Raw genomic sequence first — 22,245 nt, 5'->3', positions numbered from 1 at the left:
AAGATGAAAAAAGAATAATATATATATATATCAAAAATGCGCCGACCCCAGTAAACCCCACCTCCACCAACCCCCAGTGCCACGTAACACTGCAGAATTGGAAGAAAAGAAAAGAAAAAAACAGAAAATTGGCCAATGGAGGCCCGCCACGTCACTGGGAGTGTGTAGTTGTATATATATTTATACTGAAAGATCATTTCACATATAAAATTATATATATTTTTTTATAATACTATGACAAATAATATTTTTTCATAAAAACAAAAAGGTCCTGACTCTCTATAATCATCTCTTAATTTCGTCCTGACTGTATGGCACGGTCAAGTCCACGAATGTCACTTTTATCAGTTAACTTCCACATTCCCCTCTCACGCGCATTAACGTTTTGACCAATTTATGGACAAACAATCGGTGTATGAAAAAATTATTACAAAATAAAATATTTACATCTATATATATAAAATAAAGATGTGAAATTTATACTAGTAGAGTTGATATATAATTTTAAATTAATGTTTCATTCATATAATTTTTATTTTGACATCTATCTAAATGAGACTTTTACCCGCGAAAATCTCAATTTTATGCATTCAAGTTATAAAAATTATATACATGTAGCAATATTGATAATTTTGAGTTGGTCATTTTAACTCGTCTCTATGAATTTAATTATATCTTATATAAATTAGACAAATTTTATCCGATTTAACGAAGAGATAGGGTCGGAATAGATGCTATTTTCTTCACTAAAGTGTAGATGGTATAGGGTCACGAGATGCATTTGATCCCATTTAATCCCAACCCATACATATATATATATATATATATATATATATATATATGACTATATGTAGAAGCCTAAAGAAGAAAAATAGAAGTCTAAAAGATTCAAACTATCCTACTTTTAAGACTAAGAAAAGTTGATGAAATTGTTTTGCTAACCTACAACGTAGGTTTTGTTAATAAGTTCTATAACAAATTATTTTAACAGCCTCCCTAATGTTTTTGGATAATGTAATAGGTTTGTAGGGTGAGCCAAAAATCTATATTACTGTTTTTTTAGTATTTTGATTTGGTTTAGTTAGTCAGGTGATCCATGTAGGTTAGAATGGCCACTGTGTATGTAAGAGGGGCTAATTTGAGCCCACTAAATTATTTAGGCCCAATAGCCCAAGATTAGTGGGCCCGAATTTATCGCAAGTCCAAGAATCGGTGGACCCAGATTTATCGCCATCAAACGGATTGAATCGCTCTAAGCCTCGAAAGGGTTCGGATCCACGGACCTAGAGACTTACTCGGGCCCGGACTCGAAAGGGTATTAAGCAAGTCTAGAGATCCGAGGCACTCGGACTCGAAAGGGTTCGGATCCACGAACCTAGAGGTCCTAAACACTTGGCTTCGAACGGATTCAGACGCAATCTAGAAGTCGCTCCGTTAATGAGTCCCAGAACACTTGCGGACTCGGAGCTTTCCGGGATCTACGCACCAGAACCATGGGCGTAATGGAGTTCGAACAAAGGACCCGATCCCGAGGACGGTGAGTGGAGATAAATTCACTCTTCGGTTAAACTAGCCTATACCCGGGTCGAGGTGGCACGACCCCGGGGGGTCCATGAGACTCGGCAGTATTTTGTGGCAGGACGTCCTCTGGGACTACCCCTGACCCTTTGGGATGATTGGGGATCATTGGTTAGGTGTGGCTAAGAAGAAGGGTTCGCCGAGGGATTGATCTCCTCTTCGGGGTTTTCTCATCCTCGGAGAGGTCACCTCCTCGGAGAAGTCACCTCCTCGGAGAGGTCACCCCCTCGGACAAGGTGGTTAGAGAGAATATCCCCTATGTGCCTTGCACATGGGCTCCATCCTACATCATGAGGTGCCTATAAATAGCACCCATCCATAGCTTTACAAGGAATGGATTTTGGAGATTTTTAACTCTTGGGAAAGAACTAATTTCCCTTCTCCATTATCAACCTTGAGAGTGAAAGTGGGAGATCCATGGGAGAGCCTTGCCATTATTCTATTCTCTAGCCATTTTGCCTTCTTCTTCACCCAATCTCTTATCTCCATCATCTCCTTTGTTGTCGTGTTCCTAAGTTGAGATTATTGAAGAATCTAAGCCTCTCATCATATTCTAGAGAATTCGAAATTGTTCTTCCAGGATCTTCGAAGATCTTTGAATTTTCCAACTCCTTTCTTGAACCCCCTCCTACATTTTGGCGACTCCACTGGGGAGGCGGATTGTTTAATGGTCTCAACGAGATCTGGAATCCACACAACTCCAACAAGGATGGCGGGAGAAGATGAAGTTCACCAACAAGGATCCTCTAATGGTGGTGATGACAGAACCATGGCTCCAGATCAGCCACTTTTGCTTGAAGCCATTCAAGGACTTCAAAATACTCAGCAAGAGATTCTTACCACTCTTCAGAATCTCACTCACACCATGTTGGTGATGAGTTCTAACTTTGCACCGGCGCCAAACGGAAATCAAACTGGTGGTGGAGTTATTCCCGCCGGAGCGCAAAATCAAATCCAAGGAGAAGCAGGCCCCAATCAACCTGTGGCTCATGGCAACACAGCCACAGTAACACATGCTCAAACCACAGTAGGCGGCAGCAGTTTGCCCATGCCCGGGCTCCATGGCGTGCCGAGCCAAGATCCAATGGTGACTAGGGGAGTTTCTGGTGTAATGAACGGCACTCCAACGACTGTTGGTGTCCAGGAAAACATAAGGAGCATGATGGCGCAAAAGGGAGCTATGCCCGTACCTAATCTTGTTACGCCACCAGTGAATGTTACCCAAGCACCAAGCGGGCCTCCTTTGGTGCCAACAACAAATCTGCAAGCACAACCCGGTATAGCGGCGCCGTGCGGTGGACTCTATGGGCCTCAATTCAATATCCCATCACCAACTGGCTTGTCTATAGGCGCTGATGGCCAGTATCGTCAAATGTCCTCACCAATGATGAATTCGCAGCACCAGAATGGCCAAGACGCCCCTAGCTCAGTCTTCGGGTACATAAGCCAAGTCCCGGGAATACCACCATCAAACTCTTTCCCTCAACAGTTTCTCACTCTCGCCGATGTGCAGGCCATGTTCGATCTCGAACGGGGCAAGAGGACCTTACCCTCTTTGCCTGATCCAGACGTCAAGCCGCCTTACCCCATTGAGATGCTGAGTTATCCATACCCTGAGGGGTATACAGTGCCGAAGTTCATCAAGTTCGACGGCAAACAAGGAAATGCCCGAGAACATGTTGTGCGATTCATCGAGACTCTAGGTATTCATGGTTCAAACCACGTCCTCCGACTGAGAGAATTCTCTAAGTCCCTCACCGACCGAGCATATAGTTGGTATGTTAATTTGGCCCCAAACTCTGTCCGAAGTTGGGAGGAAATGGTTAACAAATTCCACTCCAAGTTCTTTCAAGTGGCGGAGAAGGTGACCACACTTACATTGTGTAAAGAGAAGCAACAAGAAAGTGAAGACATCCTTGACTACGTCAAAAGATTTCAGGACAAGGCCGTGGATTGTCATGAAGCAGTTGAGGAGAGTTATCTGGTTCAAATTTGTCTAGAAGGGGCATTGAGCAGGTACAAAATGTTTCTAGTTAACCACAAGCTACCCACCTTCTCGGCATTAATAGAAGCAGCTCGGAACATTAGCATTCCTCAGGCTCAGGAGTCCGGATTTAAAGCTAGTTACAAGACTAGTTTCAAGTCATCTCGTGGACCTATCGTTGCTGCTGCCTCTGCCCCGGATACCCGAAATTCACAAGGAGGAGGTCATAGAGGCCAGAAAAGAAAGCAATATAATGGTGAAAAGGGGAATGTTTCTTATCCATGTGGAATCGAGGAAGTGAAAGCTCTAGTTAAGGAATGGGTGGCTGACGGAGAGCTAAAATTGCCTTATGTTGAAGAAATGCCATCAAAAAAGGACCGTGAGAGCCCTGAATTTTGTGTCTACCATCGTACATTGAAACATCCGACAGAGAAGTGTTGGACTCTCAGGAAAATCTTCAGAGATAAAGTCGAGGCAGACGAATTGAGGTTCAAAAAGCGAGGGACTCAAGACATCCGAGAACAACCATATCCTCAACATCGAGACAAGGGCAAGAATGTTGCTATGATAGCTTATGAAGGCCCAATGATCGAGGCTATCGCTAATCTCGATGACGATGACTGTTATCTGGACGACATCCTCGAGCCAGAGGGTGAGCAAGTTTACTATGGAAGTGCTCTCGATCCAGAGGGCAGAACATTTATGACTCATGGCGAAGATCCCTTTGATCCAGAAGGAGGAGAAGAATACTATGGAAGAGGAGGACACCATGTTTATGTGGCATCTTATTTTGAGGAGACCGAGGAGATGGTTAACTACGAGCCTCCAAGAGTGGAAAAAGATCCGGATCACTATGCCAAAACCCTGCAAGACTGTGTAAAGTTCAAGCAGTTCTTTGACCAGCTTGGACTTTCCAGGGAGGCAAGAACGGAAATCACCAAGTCTATCATTAATATAGCCGAGGCACACCATGAGGAATGCATGTCGACTGAGGGGTCTATCCCGAGGAAGGCAAAAGAGCAATCTAGTGCCATTACTTTCTCCGAGGCTGATCGAAAGTATCCTTTTTCTCACAATCGCCCGCTTTATGTGACTGTTTTTATTAACGGGGTTGAGTTCAAAAGGGCCTTTCTAGATAGTGGAGCCTCTATCAACATTATGACTCGCGCTACTCTAGAAAAAGCCGGAATCTCTGAAGAACGCATTGTGAAGCAGCCGATAGTCATCACTGGCTTCGGTGGAGAAAGGAGAGTTACTATCGGATGCGTAACAGTTGATTTAGCCGTTGGAGAGATTCGCTCGGCCACCAAGTTCCATATTATCGATTCTGAGGCAAATTATCACATCATTCTAGGGAGGACCTGGATGCATAGATATGGGGCTGTACCATCAAGTTATCATCAGTGTGTTAAGGCTAAATGGGGAAAGAAGACGGTGACAATTCAGGCTACAGAAAGGCCGTTCGAGATCCATGAAGCTCATTATTCTGATGCCATCTACTTCACCGAACTGGCTGTCGAAGAAGTTCCCACCACCTCTAAGCCTCGAGGGGTCAAAATTCCTCGTTGGGAGGATATCAAAGATGACAAGGAGCCGATGACAGAATCAAGTAAGCGGGCGATGTCTAGACCAGAAAGTCCGCCTATTCCTCGGAAGGTGATGAAAGTTCGAGAAGGAGGCAAGATGGTGTATTATTTATGAAGGTGCGGGGAGTCGGTTTCTTCAGTCACCGACTCCGAGTCAAAAGAAGAGCCTCCTGACAATGATATAGTAATAAAGCCTGAAGTGGCTCCAGAATGTATGCAAGATGGGCCAAAGCCTCAGCCTGAACAACTTATCGAAATAGATCTGAGTGATGGACAAGATGCACCGAGGCCGGTATTCGTAAGTTCGAGCCTTAGCCCAGAAAAGCGGGAACAGTTGTTAAAGTTGATAAGCCGATACTCAGATGTGTTTGCTTGGTCATATAAGGAAATGCCCGGACTAGATCCTGACCTAGTCTCCCACTATCTTGATGTATTCCCAAACTCCAAGCCAATTAAGCAAGCTGCTCGAAAATATCATCCAGATCTCGAAGAGAAGATTAAGGAGGAGATTGAAAAACTTCAACAGGCTGGTTTCATCCGGCCAATACAATACCCCACGTGGTTAGCAAACATCGTGCCAGTAAAGAAGAAGAATGGCCAAATCAGAGTATGTGTAGACTTTCGAGATTTGAACAAATCTTGCCCGAAGGATGAATTCCCTCTTCCTCACATCGACACCCTCGTGGATACTACCTCGGGACACCAGATGTTCTCATTCATGGATGGATTCAGTGGATACAATCAGATTAAGATGGCTGAAGAGGACGCAGAAAAGACTGCTTTTAGAACACCTCTTGGAAACTTCTTCTATACAGTCATGCCTTTCGGACTCAAGAATGCCGGTGCAACTTACCAAAGGGCTATGACTGCAATCTTTCATGACATGATCCATCATGAGATGGAAGATTATGTTGATGATCTAGTGGTGAAATCCAAGAAAGAAGAAGACCATCTCCGAGACCTTGAGAAGGTATTCAAGAGGTGCCAGAAATTCAAAATGAGGATGAATCCTCTCAAATGTGCTTTCGGGGTGACGGCCGGGAAGTTCCTCGGGTTTCTTGTACATAGGCATGGTATCGAGGCAGATGAAGACAAGGTCAAATCTATCAGAGCAATGCCTCCCCCGCATTCTCAGAAGGAGTTAAAGAAGTTCCTCGGGAAGGTGTCTTATATTCGGAGGTTTATCCCAGCACTGGCAGAGATCTCTGCGCCTTTCGGCTCTTTGTTAAAAGGAGATGCCAAGTTCGAGTGGAACCAAGAGCACCAAAAGGCCTTTGAGAGAATCAAGGCGGCCTTGACCTCGCCTCAGACCATGATAGCCCCGCAGCCCGGGGTGCCTCTAATGTTGTACCTAACTTCAACCCCCAAGTCCATAGGGGCATTATTGGTCCAAGATGTAGATGGAGTAGAACGCCCGGTGTATTACATCAGTCGGAAGATTCGAGGAGCAGAAGTCCGATATACTCCAGTAGAGAGACATTGTTTAGCTTTGGTATTCACTGCCCAAAAGCTCAGACATTACTTCCTAGCACATCAGATTCAGATTGTTACTAGAAGTGATCCAATCCGATACCTCCTCAGCAAGCCTGCTCTAACCGGGAAGGTGGCAAGATGGTTGTTAGCATTGGGTGAATTCGAGATCACATGTGTAGCCCCCAAGGCGATCAAAAGCCAAGCCTTAGCTGATCTCTTTGCCCAATTTCCAAGTGGTGACTATGAACCAGTGAATGAAGAATTAAGAGGAGAGGTGCACGCAGCTATGGCTTCCGAGGAAAGCTTCTGGACATTGAGCTTTGACGGAGCAGCAGCTGGAGGGAAGGGAGGAACCGGGATAGTCCTTACAAGCAAAAGTGGGGAAAAGTTATATTTGTCTTATAAACTGGATTTCCATTGTTCGAATAACGAAGCCGAGTATGAGGCTCTTATTTTAGGCTTGATAGCAGCTGAGAAGCACAGTATCAAGAAGATTCGGATCCGGGGGGACTCAAAGCTGATAGTGAAGCAAGTTTCAGGACAGTTCGTCTTAAAGGAGCCTGCCTTGGCCACATATCGAACAACAGTCCAAAGGCTTCTTGACAAATTTCAGAAGGTCGAAATAGAGCATGTGCCTCGCTCCGAAAACAAGTTTTCAGATGCCCTCGCAACATTAGGGGCAAGAGTTGACATTCTAGAGGAAGAGGCAACAATTGTTATCAAGAAGAGAACAGAACCTTCAATAATACCCGAAGACAAAGGCCTTCCGGAGGACTGGAGAGGAGAAGTCCTCGAGCAACTCAAAAGCAAAGTTGGAAAACTGACTATGGCCAAGCTTGCCCAATTCACAATTATTCAAGGTGAACTTTACTTCCGAGGAGGTACCGGATTCCTAGCCCGGTGTATTGGCCAACAAGAAGCAAGCTTCCGACTACAACAGATCCATGAAAAGTCTTGCGGGGATGGGGATATCAGTCTGTATAGAAGAATCCAAAGACAAGGTTATTATTGGCCCGAGATGGAGAAAGACTCAAATCAATTACAGAAGGAATGCCCCAAGTGTCAGTCATACATCCGGGAGGATGAGAGTTGCTTTGAAATTGATACCCCTGACTGGAGGCAAGTCTACATTGACTATCTCAAAGAGGGAACACTACCTGAGAGCCCGAGGGACATTGCACACCTCAAGAGGAGAGCGAGGCGGTACTTTCTTGATCAAGACAAGCTGTATAGAAGAAGTATTGAGGGCACTCCCCTGAGATGTCTCTCCAAGGAAGAGTCAGATCTAGTCCTCGGAAGAGCCCACGAGATTGAACATCAAGGAGGGGCTCGGCTGTTCGAGCAACTTATACACCTTGGGTATTACTGGCCGACCATGGAGTCAGATGCATCCCATCACGTGAAGAGGTGCCAGACTTGTCAAAAACACGGAAATTTGATCCATGCTCCAGCTGTAGACCTGCATAGTATCCGAACGCCATGGCCGTTCCATACCTGGGCTTTTGATCTGATAGGGCCCATCTCCACATCTTCTAAGGGGTACAAGTGGATTCTCGCAGCCACAGAATTGAGTACAAAGTGGGTCGAAGCAATTCCTCTGAAGAACGCTACGGGGCCTGCAGTTGCGAACTTCATCAAGGAGAATATCATTTGCCGATTTGGGGTACCAAACACCATCCTCTCGGATAACGGCACTCCCTTCATAAACAAATATGTGAAGAGCCTCCTAGAGACTTACCAAGTGAAGCATCACAAATCCACACCCTACTATCCAAAAGGGAACGGGCAGGCAGAAGCCACAAACAAGACACTGATAAGGATTCTGAGCAAGATGATGGATGAGTTTGGGGGGACTTGGTCCGAACAGTTGATAGTAGCCCTATGGGCGTATCGCACTTCAAAGAGAAAGCCAACTCAAGCAACTCCTTACTCCCTTGTGTATGGGTCCGAGGCAGTGTTACCTATAGAGTTGGAAACGCCATCTGCTCGAATGGCTCTCGCCTCGGGGATGGTATTGGAGCCCCGAACCACCAGATTGGAAGCGTTAGAGGAAAAGCATGACAGAGCTGCAAAAGTCATGGAAAGGTATCATGAGTCCATCGCCCGAGCCTATAACCAGACTGTGGTACCAAGGAAGTTTGAAGAAGGTGATCTAGTATGGAAGATTGTAGACCCAATCATGCGAGGACAATCTTTGCCCAAGTTTTCTCCAAAATGGGAAGGGCCCTACAAGGTGGTTCAGGCCAGCTCAAGTGGGTACTACAAGCTTGTAAGGGTTGAAGATGGCTTCCGAACTAGACCGCTCAATGCAAAGTTTATCAAGCATTACTACCCATAGTTGGACTCATCTATGTTGAAATTCATTTTCATTTTCTTACTTTGTCTAAAAGTCGTATTTCCCTTACGCTATGAAGAAGCTGGTTTTCTCTATGGTGTATGTTTTATCCCATCACTTACAGTGAATCTATTATACTTTTGTCAAGAAAGTTGAAGAACTAATGAGAATATTTCAGCTTTTATAAACATGTGCATATGATTGTTCTTTCCATTGTATCATTCGAAATAAATATTTTATCAAGTAGAATGAGAAAACAATACGAAAATATCCAAACAACAAAAATTTTGTCATTTCATTGCATTGTCCTAGATAAAACATTTTTATCGAAAGGGGCAAGAAAGTAATGATAAAAAAAAACTCAATCTTTCCTAAAGACACCCTCGAAGAAGCTGCCCGTCACATCTACATCTGGAGGGCAAATAGTAGAGTGTGCCTCTAAAGTCTCCAAGGCCCGAGCATAACCCGACTCAAGTTCACGAAGAGTTGCCTTTATCTCATCTATAGAGGTGCGATAAGAGGCAAGCACAGACATAAGTTCCAGCCGATGACTGGCGTTCGAAACTATATCCAGGCGCTTCCGAAGCCATGATAAGTCCACTTGGTGACGCTCCATGTCAGAGATCCCCTGATACGCCGTCTCGACTACTTTCCCATTAAGGTCACACAACCGTTGCCTGTCCAAGCTATATAAGATAGTGGCAAAAGACTCGAGAAGAGCAGTCTGAATGAGTGGACACTGGCAAGCAAATGAAGCAAAGGTCTCCGGGTAACTTGAATGCACAAGCTGTAGAACTGAAGCAAACTCAGGAGCTACCCAATAATGGAGAAATGATACTTTGCCAGAAGCTGAAGGAGGAATTGGGACCGGAAAGCTGCTAGTCTCAGGAATCTCCCCAATGTCTATCGGGTTAGATGAACCACCCGGAGGGGTAACTCCCGGCAGAGGTCCCGAGGCTGAGAATGCCGAACGATAAGGGGAAAGACCAAAAGCATCACTATCAATGTGAAAATCACTGAGATTCAAATCCAAAATATTCGAAGGCACTGGCGATGAAGAACCTCTGGCAGTCGTCTCAAAGGCAGGTGTTCCCTCTTGAGAATGAGAACCGTGAGGAGTTACAAAGAGAGTCGGAGTAGAGTCCGGGGCAGGTGAAGACGGGACCACGGTAGCAGCTAACACTGGAGCAGAGTCTGAGGCAGGTGAAGGCAGGACCCCGGTAGCAGCTAACACTGAAGAAAAGATAAGGAAGCCTTATTAGAGGTAGGGAACAGGAAAGCCATTTGAGTAAAGATTTCTCACAGATAGAAGTAAATGACAAACTTCAGAAAGAAAGATTACCAGAGGGAGAATCAATATGCAAAACCGGAGCAACTGAAGGACTCCTAGCATCAGCAAGGTCACTTGGTCGTATAGAGAGCACCTGATCGATCTCAATGTCTGACAAAGCCTGAACAGTAGCAGTCATCCCTGAAGAAGGAAGTAGGGCCGGAGGATGAGAATCACCATAAGTGCCAGAGCGAGTCTCAGAGATTTCTAGCACATCCACCTCCACACCATTCCCAGAGGCGCACCTCGTCTCTACATTGCTTCTAGAGGCATGGCCTACGACATCAATTTCTGTGGCATTAGTCCCTCCAGTAATCTCAACATCAGAACGGTGAGCCCCAATAACCTCGTCACCAAGATAGTGCTCCTTCTCAGCTACGGTAAGGCAGTGACGACGCATGCGTGGAATAAGGTCACAAAAATGGTCGGAGGACTCAGCCTCATCATCGTCCTCATCTATAACTACTATACGAGAGGTGCGCATCTTCACAAGTCTTGCAGACAAAGGGAGGGTGTCGTCCAAGTCTGAGTCCGGCCTGGGGGAGGCAGCATGGCCAGGAGCCACGGTACTGAGAACGTCAACAACCGCAGGATCCTACACAACATGGACAAATAAAAGTTTTCATTTTAGAAGGTATAGTCGCAAAAAGGAAAGTAGCTTCAAATCAAAAATTTCGGGTACCTCATGAAGCCTTTTGGAAAGGCGAGAAGCGGAAGGACTGGCATCAGAAGTCCTCTTGTGAGCCATCTTCTTAAGGCGGGTCGTCCGAGGACCAGAGGCCTTATTCAAAGGGACTGGCTCCGGAGAAGTAATTGCCAAGCTAGAAGCAGATGCCCGAGCAGAAGGGTCAGTGGGAGCAGATGAGGTGAAGAAACTCTCGTACATGTGGTCAGATTTTCGGCTCTCGGGTAGCCGAAGAGAAGAATCCTTCTTATAAATCGGTAGAGGCAAACATACGGTCGGTCTGCTCTGGACAAATGCAATAAACGCATCGATATTCTTCTGCCAATACCGCCTGAAAGAGGAGGTGAAACCCCCTACTCGACTCAAGCCTGGCATCGTCAAAGAGCCGGATATGGAAAACACGGTGTGTACAAGCCCGCGACTGAAGCGCCCGTAGCTCGCTGAAAATGATAATAAAGGAGGTGCTGGCCCCGGGGCACATTGATCAAACCCGAATTGATATGCTACGCGGTCAGGCCTATAAACGGCACTATCAACGCCTTCCTCATGCCATACCGGTAATGAACTCGGACGGATCATAATCAGCATATCAACAAAGGGTGCAGGGATGTTCTTCGGCAAAGGAAAGGACACCGAGTGGGAGGAACCATGATAGATAAGCGGTGTGGCCACACCCACAGGTGGGCATACATACGGCCGTGCCACAAAGCGTCGGGGATCATCCACTAGAGTATTCAAGGATAAGGTGGAAATGGTACGTGACCAACGTGTAATCAACGGCTGGCAAGACTTCGCTTTCCCAAATGTTCGAGACCCATCAGTATCGAGCACGGGGATGCCATCTTTATCCACTATCTCCCGAAGAACCCCCGCCTCGAATACAGTCGGAGCAGGGGCAAATTTTGGGAACCTCTCGAAAAAGAAACAAAGCAGGAACTGGCTGTGAATGAAGGAGACAGGCTCATATCGACCCACAGAGCGAACCATATCTCGATGTAGCAGATCCAGCCGATAATAGAGATTCCAAGAAATAGGGGAGCCAAAGGGATCCGATCTCCTCTGAAGAGCCTGACTGCCAAGGGGAAGACGAAAGGATTGAGGGAATCCGGAGGTGTGCTCGGAAGAATGAAGAATGAAAGGAAGCAAGCCAGAAATCCCAAGAAATAGAGCCTGGAGCCATACATCGGACCGGCCTCATACTCCCGAGAGTCAGGGTCAGCATCTCTGGCCAAGGGCTGAAGATCCTTGAAGAAGTGGCGGATCCATGCAGTATAGGAGGCACGGTCCGTCCTTACTCGACTAGTCCTCCTCGCTGAACCATCGAAAACGGAACTCCATCGACCACAAGTTTGAAGATTTAGTTTCAGAGATTGGATCAAAGAATCATCTTCAGGGGGTGTTTGCTCAGGGTCGAAGGCATCAGGGCCAGTCACTTCCAGACGCAGCAACATGAACACATCCTCGAGGGTGGGCCCTATCTCGTGCTGGCCAAGTATAAAGGTGTGTGTCTCAGTGCTCCACCGAAGAGCCATGGCTTCCAGGCTAGCATTGTTGCGACGGATGGATAGAGATCTAGATATTTTCACCGGGATCAATAGCCGGGCCTCTTGAAGCCGCTGACAGAAGCTTTTGTCCGAGAGGACATCATCGACCCACTCCTGCCAACCAAAAGGAGGGTTTGAGAAGGCCTTGAACTGAGGATAACAGTATGGAAAGTCCCCCCGCTCAATCCGAAAGCGTAGCACCGAGGAAGGAGAAATGAGGGCCTCATGTCCAGAGTCAGTGTCCTCAGTGAGACATAATGGAGCCCCCTTCGGAGATAGAAGAGAAGTGGTGGAGGTAGCCGCCCGCCAGAAGGGGTCTTTCCGACCAAAATAAGGAGATTTCCTCCACTCAGATGCCGGAGGTACATCCCTCTCTTTCATGAGAGCCGGTTCTGATGACCCCGGAGCTACGGGTTTCTTTTGAGAAGACATATGGCTGAAATAACAGGTATAAATAGTAAGGAGTTGACCGTATTAAAATTCAGAATATTGGAATTAAAGCAACACATTCGAATGAAATTTCGGCATCAACTATTCGTTTCTCTGAGAGTCCATGAATTCAACAAATTATACGAGGAATTTTTTACACCAAGAGTCCAGGTTCAACCCCGGAAGTCATCAACAATTCATTTTCTCGGATATTCTTCAAGCTCAACAAATTTTAATACCAATGGGTGCACCATCAACATATAGATTTTCGTCTTCTATCATCAATAAGAGGTGCAATGTCATAGGTCGCTTCATGATGAAGTTCAATCGGGTCAATTTCTTAAAGTCACTATGTTCCATATTAAAGGTCCAATTTATACGGGGCTCAAAATTTGGACAGAGTGAAGTTCAATAGTAAATTTCAGGCCCGAGATCTGAAGTATATTACATTGCTTATCAGTAGCAAGATTCAATGGATCATTATGCAAATTACAAGAATGTCCTTTCCAAAGTCCATATTCATAAGCCCAGGATTCTCTCTCTCCATGTCAAAAATGGAGCTCAAATACTAGTCAACAAGTTATATTCGGCCTTTCCTCGGTGATAAAGTTCAACAAATTATGTTCAAGCCAAGCACCTCAATAAGGTTTCAAGTGTTAATGCATGTTTCCATATGGCCAAAATCACGGTGTTTGAGCTAAAAAAAAATATCATTGGGATTGCCACAAAAATTGAGTCTATATTCAGATTCAGTTTTTTTTTTTTATTATTATTATTATTATTATTTTTATTTTTATTTTTATCAGGTTGCTTGAGCCCTCTGCATTGCAACAAAAATATATTTATATATATTTAAATATATTTACATTCGGAAGAGGGAGCTGAATTGCATACTTACAAACTTGGGCAGTTAGAGAGGTGAAGTCCGAAGCCGATACTGGAAATTTAAGCTGAAATCAGAGAGGCTTTACAGACTGTAATCAACAAGACTGGGCTAGGCTTGGCAGGACCACACACGTTGCGTTGAGAGGGCGAACGTGTGTGGTGTGCGTTGGAACCGAAGTTGAAGCCGGAAGCAACGCTAGTACCACGGAAGAGTCAGTAACCACACACGTTGCGTTGAGAGGGCGAACGTGTGTGGTGTGCGTTGGAACCGTTGAAGCCAACAGTGATTGGTGATGGATTAGCAGCAGATTGAAAGCAATCAACGTACACACGGCTTCAGTCTCTAACTTGTTGAAAGAAGAATGTGTGTCATTGGAATCATAAATTCTGATTCCGAGGCCCTGCAATAGCAATCAGAATTTGGCCCTGCAATAGCAATAGCAATAACAATCAGAATGTGTGTCATCAGAATTTGGCCCTGCAATAGCAATCTATATACAAAACTACCAAAAAAGAGCTGCCACAAAATAAATATATATATGTACAAGAGGAAGAAGTTCAAAAAGGGTGGAAATATAAACTGAAATTAGAGATGTTTTACAGACTGTGGTCAATAAGAATGGTGGCACGAGCAATAGCTGAGATCGAAAGTAGGCAAACCGATGTCACGTTGAATCGGCGACGCGTTCCGCATTGATTAATTACGGATGGAACCAGCAGGTATAACACAAAACCGAGAGCTATGAGATCCGAGCTCTGGAAGATATTGCCGGACCAAGAAGACGTTGAGTTGAATGGTGTTCGGCGAGACCACGCATGCCGCGTTGAGAGGGCGGCGTGTGTGGTCGGTGCTTGGCAGTCAAGGCTACCAGCAGCGACGTGAGTGGGTATAACTGGACAGCCGAGGCCGGCGGCAAAATTGCAGTAAGAAGAGGACAATAGTGATCGGTGCTGGACAGTCTCGGCCTACAGTAGCAATGGCGTCACTGAGGAATCGACGTCGGCAGTGGTTAGTAAAACTGGGCTCCGGCAGATGCGTGGGTAGACTAAAGTGAAGCACCAGTGGTTGAGCTCGGCAGTCGAAGGGCAGAAGCGGCTGTAACGTCGCTGAGGAGTTGGCGTCGGTGCTGGTTAGTTGAGGAAGGTTTGTGGCCACCGACGGTGTGCAAGGAGGTGTGGGTCTTCGGTGACGACGACGGTGGTACTCGGAATGGCAGCAAGCTGGGTTGGTCTTGTGAGCAACCAACAGTAGCTTTTGGTGTAGCAGCCTCGGAGCTTCGTTGGAAAAGAAGGTTTGTTTTGTTGAAGAAGAAAGATGGTCTCTCAATCTAGAGAGAGAATAGGCTGAGAAATGGTGCGGCGGCTGTGCAAAAATTTTGTGAGATTTAGGGTTTTCGGGCCTTTCTTTAAATAGAAAAAAAAGGGGAGCATTATTCTTGAATATTCTAAATATGTGTATGCCATGTTTGCCAAACAACCGAAAAAAAAAAATGTCCATGAATCTTGTACAAAAAATGTTTTATAATCCTTTGGTTAGAATAAAAATTTATATATATACTTTTTTCAAAAAAAAAATACAAAAAAAAATACAAAAAAATAAATTTTTTGCTTGTCAATTTTTTTTGTAAATTGAAGTGCGTCATCAACTTTATCCATAGGCTCTGTCGTGACAACATGTTTTTTTTTTTGGAAAACGTGACGCGAAGCAGGGTCGAAGAAATGACAGTATGCATGTCTGAGAAATTTAAAATTTCTCATACACGCAAGGGGCAAATGTAAGAGGGGCTAATTTGAGCCCACTAAATTATTTAGGCCCAATAGCCCAAGATTAGTGGGCCCGAATTTATCGCAAGTCCAAGAATCGGTGGACCCAGATTTATCGCCATCAAACGGATTGAATCGCTCTAAGCCTCGAAAGGGTTCGGATCCACGGACCTAGAGACTTACTCGGGCCCGGACTCGAAAGGGTATTAAGCAAGCCTAGAGATCCGAGGCACTCGGACTCGAAAGGGTTCGGATCCACGAACCTAGAGACCCTAAACACTTGGCTTCGAACGGATTCAGACGCAATCTAGAAGTCGCTCCGTTAATGAGTCCCAGAACACTTGCGGGCTCGGAGCTTTCCGGGATCTACGCACCAGAACCATGGGCGTAATGGAGTTCGAACAAAGGACCCGATCCCGAGGACGGTGAGTGGAGATAAATTCACTCTTCGGTTAAACTAGCCTATACCCGGGTCGAGGTGGCACGACCCCGGGGGGTCCATGAGACTCGGCAGTATTTTGTGGCAGGACGTCCTCTGGGACTACCCCTGACCCTTTGGGATGATTGGGGATCATTGGTTAGGTGTGGCTAAGAAGAAGGGTTCGCCGAGGGATTGATCTCCTCTTCGGGGTTTTCTCATCCTCGGAGAGGTCACCTCCTCGGAGAAGTCACCTCCTCGGAGAGGTCACCCCCTCGGACAAGGTGGTTAGAGAGAATATCTCCCATGTGCCTTGCACATGGGCTCCATCCTACATCATGAGGTGCCTATAAATAGCACCCATCCATAGCTTTACAAGGAATGGATTTTGGAGATTTTTAACTCTTGGGAAAGAACTAATTTCCCTTCTCCATTATCAACCTTGAGAGTGAAAGTGGGAGATTCATGGGAGAGCCTTGCCATTATTCTATTCTCTAGCCATTTTGCCTTCTTCTTCACCCAATCTCTTATCTCCATCATCTCCTTTGTTGTCGTGTTCCTAAGTTGGGATTATTGAAGAATCTAAGCCTCTCATCATATTCTAGAGAATTCGAAATTGTTCTTCAAGGATCTTCGAAGATCTTCGAATTTTCCAACTCCTTTCTTGAACCCCCTCCTACAGTGCGGAATTGGAAAAACAAATGTTCACCCTATTTGAGGGTGGAGGTGGGGGATCAAGGTCGGGGCGGGACAAGGGCAAGAGAAATATCAAATCTAATAAAAATATGTTTCATTAGAATTTCTATATATAATGTTTATCTTTTATTTCGCATATGTAATAAAAATCTGTCAATGAATTGAATTCAAATTAAACTTAACATAATCGGAATTCAATTTAAATAGAAAAAATTTGCAGACCATCGTGAAGATGTACGTGTACACTTCATTTGCCTACTGTTTGATATCAAAGAGTTAAGGAGGGTTATCTCACCTTACCAAAATTTAATATTAAATTAAGAAGCCGAAGCTTACCTTACCTTTGTATTGACTCTAGTTATTGACCCCTCTATTGAGTCTATTTTTGATATATTTTATTTTGTAATATATGAAAAAAAAACATTAAAAACATGGATGATAGATATTCAAAAAGCTGTTAATAGTTTTTCGTATTCATCTTCCACTTCCCTTGTTTTGAATGGCTGTGTTTTTTCCTTTCTTTCCTCTTTCTTTTAGACCACTCATCTCTTTTGTGAAAATGTGTCCCTAAGGAAAATATACTAATGACGTGTTTGGTTGGGGGATTTGGAAAGAGATTTAGAAAGGAAAATGGAAAATGTAAGTGAAATGTGAATAAAACAAACTTATATTTCACATAGTTTCACACACATTTTCCCTTTCCCTTTTCAAATCTCTTCCCAAATCCTTCAACCAACATAAGTGAAAATTGACAAAACTTGTGTCAACTAGCCATTACAAATTTGGAAATGAAAAATGTTTAGGAGTTTTAGAAAAGGAGCTCTAGTAACTCTAATATGTGTGTAGATCTCATTTTATATGATATTGTGGCCTTATTTTATTTTTTTTTAATTTTTTACATCAGTGAAACTCAATTAGAATTCTAATTTTGGAGAATGGATCACTGTTGTTTGGAAATTACCAAGGATTGACTGTCAACCTACAAGTCCATTTTGGACTTTCCCGATCAAATCAAACACACCATTCATTTCCATGATTCACCACCGCTTCATTTGGTTCACAGTAATGTATGAGAATGGAGTGAAATTATAATTACTTAAATTTTCATATGAAATGATCATTCTTTTAATATAATAATGATGATTTTATTTATAATACATTTTGTTATTATTTTATTAGTTAATCAAACATGAAAATTAATGTGTGTTTGGTTTGAGTTTTTTTAATTAAATTTTTAAAAAATTGAGTTTTTTATTTTACGTATTTTTTTGTTTTTAATAAATATTTTTAAAATTTTAAGCATTTTTTTACCTTTTAGATGCGCCTTACTTAGATGTATCTAAAAAATAAAAAAATTGTGAAAAACATATTTTAAAAAATTAATAAATACATAAAAATACGAAAAATATACTGAATTCTCTTTTTTTATATATATTTTTTTGATATTTAGTGAATTTTTAAAAGATTTTTTTCACAAAAATTATACCTTTTATGTGTATTTATGTTAGGTGTGTCTAAAAATTTTTAAAAAATTGCTTAAAATATTTTAAAAAAAATTCAATAAAAACAAAAAAAAAACACGAAAAATAAATTGTCTGAAAAGTATTTTTGGAAAACCAAAAACAAACAAAGTGAATATTTTGATAGAATAACCATTCCATTTCGTTCCATTCCAATTCTCCATACAAGTACCATCCATATTCGTTCATGCTTTATTTTTTAGACTCCATTTTAAATTCACAGTGATAATTTAAATTGTTTATTTCGTAAATCTCACAGTAAAAATTGTCCGTGTAAAAAATCAATTTCATCGAATATTAATAAATAAATGAAAAAATAGCATTTTATTTTATATAAAATTGACAATTTTAAGTTAAATTTATAGTTTTTGTCTACTTTAAAAAATAAAATATAATTTATTTATGTGTCTACTAATATCCCATAAAGTTAATTTTTTTACATAACTCATCTTTAAACGGTTCAAATTATTATTATGAACTCACGTTGAGATTTACAAAATAGAATATGAAGGGAATTAAAAATAATGGCATGGAGAAAAACCATTCCCTAATGTTAATTACAATTTTCTCTGCCATTCCATTCACTGTATATTATTGATCTGTCCCATTCCCATCACCATAAGTAGACTAGACTCGCAAGCATTACAGGAGCAAGACTTTCCATTTATAATAATAAGTTCTCGTTTGGGAACAGACTAATTTAATAATTTTTTGGTTATTTAATTAAAATATGAATTAAAAAAATTAGTATATTTGGAATGTTTTTTTGACTTTTTACGAAAAGATGTGCAAAAAGTAAAAAGAAAATAGAATCTTTGAATCTTTGATATGGGTTGTTAGCTTTTTGATTTTTTTAGTAACTTTTTGACTTTTTAACTAAACCGACATGTTGCCAAACGAGACCTAAATATATATATTAGCTAGAATAAGAAATAAATAAAATAGAAACAATATAAGATTTTATACTGAACACATACCTAGTGTTGACATGAACATTTTAAGAAAACAAAAACACCAGGAATTATATAAACCCTCTTTTTTGACCTCCACAACTCTCATAGATACATATCAATCAGAAATAGGAGAAAAAAAAATAAAACAAAACAAAATAAAAAGTTAGCCAATCACAATACATTGAGAGTGGTAGGGGTTTCCCAAAAAAAGGGTCCCAACCTTTTTCCTAAAAACAATATATAAGCCTATTTTTTAGATCATGGGCAAATTACATTAACAGTCCCTATAGTTTGGGACTCGTGTCACTTTGATTCCTAATTTTTCAATTGTCACACATTTGATCCTAAATTTTAAATTTTGTTCCAAATAAGGACAATTGAAGATACCATTGCTCAATTTCAAGGGTAAAGTCGTCAATTTGATAAAATATAAACTAATTTGACAAAAAATAGATGTCAAAAAAATATTTTTGATTTTTTAAAAATAATTTCTACACGCCAAAGATAAAATAATGTAAAATTGATAAATCTTTAAACATTTATTTATTTATTTATTTTACCAAATTAATTTTTATTATGTGTTTGGATGATAATCATGTAATAGGTGATTATTAGGCTTTTAATATGTAATCGATATATTTAATATATGAAATGTTTTTAGTTTTGGATATTATGATTTAATAGATTAGATTAATAATGATATCAAAATTGTTGCCATATTTGACTTTTGAAAAAATAAAAACTAACTTAATAAAATAAAAACAACCACCCATTACATAATCATCATCCAAACACATAATAAAAATTAATTTATTAAAATAATAAATAAATAAATAAATAAATGTCTAAAAAAATTATCAATTTTACATAATTTTATTTTTAGTGGGTATAAATCATTTTTAAAAATTTAAAAATATTTTTTTGATATTTATTTTTGTCAAATAAATTTATATTTTATCAAATTGACAACTTTGTCCTTGAAATTGAGAAATAGTATCTTCAATTGTCCTTATTTGGAACAAGATTTAAAATTCAAAGTCAAATGTGTCATAATTGAAAAGTTAGGGACCGAAGTAACATAAGAAATTATAGGGACCGTTAGTGTAATTCGCCGTTAGATCATTGTTAAGACTCATTGATGAGTAAAATAACTAATTAGCTGATGATTGGGAAGATGTGAGACAGAAACTTGTCTTTAAATATTCAAATGGTGGTGTTACATGTACCAATTAGTGTGCTAACTAGTGTACCAACACTAGTTATGACATTATTATTGACCCCATTTATTATACAAATTATAAATACCAAAAATATATTAAATTATGTCACATCATCAATTAGTACATTAGTTAGTAAATTAATTAATACATATAGTATTATTCATATTCAAATAGAGTATCGCATCATTATGTTTAAAAAATAAGTTTAACTTTTAGATTGGAATAACACTACTCTTTTAAAAATTTGTCATGTAATTTTAATTTTCAAAAAAAGTAACAATAAAAACATAATTTTCTCAAATATTTATTACAGTTATTCTAAGGATCCAAAGAATAAAATCAACAAATAAAAAATTCCTAAGATTATGTTTGGTTAGAGGATTTGATTAGAGAAATAAAAAGGAAAAAAAAAATGTAATCTCACTTTTTGTTTGATTATAATGAAAAATACAAAGAAAAAGAAAGTGAGAAAAAAATGTAATCTCACTTTTTATCTTTTGAATTATGCTATTTTCTTTTTGTATTTTCCAACTCAACCAAACTTAATTTAGAATTCAAATCCTATCAATCCTTTCTCCTTTTCTTTAGAAAAAAAAAATACACACACCTTAAACGTTCAATTACCAACTAATCGTGGGAATCTAGAAGTCAATATATATATATATGGTCTAATAATTTTTATATAAGTGCCGGCAGCACCATTGGTGATGAATAATATGATGACTTTGCTCTAGTAAATAATGGAGGATAGCGATTAAATTAATTAACTTTATATAGATGTTGGTATCAACCATTTGTTCAGCAGTTGACTTTTTAACAGTTTAAAAAGCTCTCTCTGATTATAAATTCACGGCCTCATTCTATAAAAATAAATTATTTTATCCATGAAGAAGCTTTATTGTTGTGACAAAAGTCCATTTTGCATCATTCGGTTTACAAAATTTAACTAGTGTTTCTAAAAATGTCAAAAAATTAAATTTTCACATTATGTTTAGTTGTTAAGAATTTCGAGAAAAAAAAAATTATTATTAGCCATTTCGTTGTTAACAATAAAATTCATGTTTCAATCATATTTTTTTTAAAAAAATTATATATAAAAAAGTAGATCATAATTTTTTTAATATTGTGGTCTCAAATTGTATTTTTATTTTTATTTTTAACTCTTAAATGGTTAACATTTTTTCAAGAATATAAAAGACTCTCATAAAAGAATGGGCAAATCAAATTCTTATTTAATTTAAAAAAGTGACTTATATTAGTTGTAAAATTATAAACACAATTGCATTTGCATTCACTGATAATATACATATATATATATATATGCATGGAAATACTTTTAAGCTGTGTAACACGTTTTTTATTTTTGAAAAAAACTCACAAGTCAAACAACCCTGTTGTAATTACCAACCCACTATTTCCAATAGACTTTTAATATTCATACTATTATATAAATTGTAAGGTTTATTTTGTATGAAAACTTGTCCCATATACTTTTTATTATTCTTAAATTAGTCACTTATAATTATCAATTGCAAGCCATTTTTTTTTTTAGGTGAATAAGTCATAAATTAAAAACAAGAGGATACACTAATATAAGGGACATGCCCCAGACCCTAAGAGAAGTTACACGTAATCTGCCAACAGAGCAATGAAGCAAAACTGGAGCCACCTGACAAGACTAACACAACCACTAAATGACTAGACTATGAATAAAAATTACGTAGAATAAACTACTTGATGGAAGTGGAGTTGATCCTTAAACCTGCTACACTTTATAAACCGCCTTGGCAATTAACACAAAATATCCACCTATTCAGATTTAACGATTTTAATATGTTCAGGAAT

This window comes from Camellia sinensis, chromosome 3 (genome assembly GCF_055761805.1).
Source record: "Camellia sinensis isolate YWXY chromosome 3, ASM5576180v1, whole genome shotgun sequence".
Taxonomy (NCBI): Eukaryota; Viridiplantae; Streptophyta; class Magnoliopsida; order Ericales; family Theaceae; genus Camellia; species Camellia sinensis.
Note: the sequence above shows the minus strand (reverse complement) of the source record.